Source organism: Theropithecus gelada, chromosome 6, assembly GCF_003255815.1.
Source record: "Theropithecus gelada isolate Dixy chromosome 6, Tgel_1.0, whole genome shotgun sequence".
Taxonomy (NCBI): domain Eukaryota; kingdom Metazoa; phylum Chordata; class Mammalia; order Primates; family Cercopithecidae; genus Theropithecus; species Theropithecus gelada.
Window position 1 is genome coordinate 72,264,689 of NC_037673.1, and position 711 is coordinate 72,265,399.

At 40.1% G+C, this 711-nt stretch overlaps 1 non-coding gene across 1 annotated transcript; it reads left to right on the forward strand.

The window, feature by feature from the left end:
• The first annotated feature begins 300 nt into the window (after positions 1–300).
• On the forward strand, positions 301–404 carry LOC112627288. Its single transcript, XR_003120132.1, has one exon. It is a non-coding gene; the product is annotated as a small nucleolar RNA U13 (small nucleolar RNA).
• The last annotated feature ends 307 nt before the right edge of the window (positions 405–711 follow it).

A 711-nucleotide genomic window follows, 5' to 3' on the forward strand; every position in this document is an offset into this window, starting at 1 on the left:
TGGTTGAAAGAGTTATTACCTAGAGACCTGGAATCAATGGAAAGGAGTGTTTGGGTTAAGATAAGAACTTGTGGAGATTTGCAAGGTTCTTATTATGTAGATAAAGTCTCACAGGTGACCACCCTTAGAGGCAACAGATGGCAAATGTTTCTATTTAGAACTTTAAAAGGTGCTGGTCTCTCGGCCAATCTCTTCAGGATCAGAAAAAGACTTGGAAAGGGAAGGGGATTCTCTATAGAAAGTAAATTTCCCCCACAAGATACAGCTTTGCAGAGCCATTTAAAAAATACATCAAAGTCGATCCTTTTGTAGTTCAAGAGTGTAATGATAGGGCGTTCACATGCATGCATCAGATGTGCCACCCTCAAACCTCGTTAGGATGTTGGCACATTACCTGTCTGACATAAAGGAAAAATAATAAATACAAATATGTCAAAGAAATATATTCTGGGGCAAAAGATTTTTATTCCTTTCAGGGTCTGCTATCTGAATGTGATGCTATACTAGAATCAGGTTGGAATTTGGTATTTTATTGCTACAAAGAGTCTGCTTTGTCAGTCATAAGATCTCTGTTTTAATGTTAATGCTGGTCAGCTGTGCCTGAATTCCAATGGGAGTAGAGTATAATGAGGCATAGCCGACCCTCCTACCCCAGTTTGAAATCCTCTTGGTGGAGAGGAAGGGTCTGTTCAGTCATTTGGGGGAGGAGCT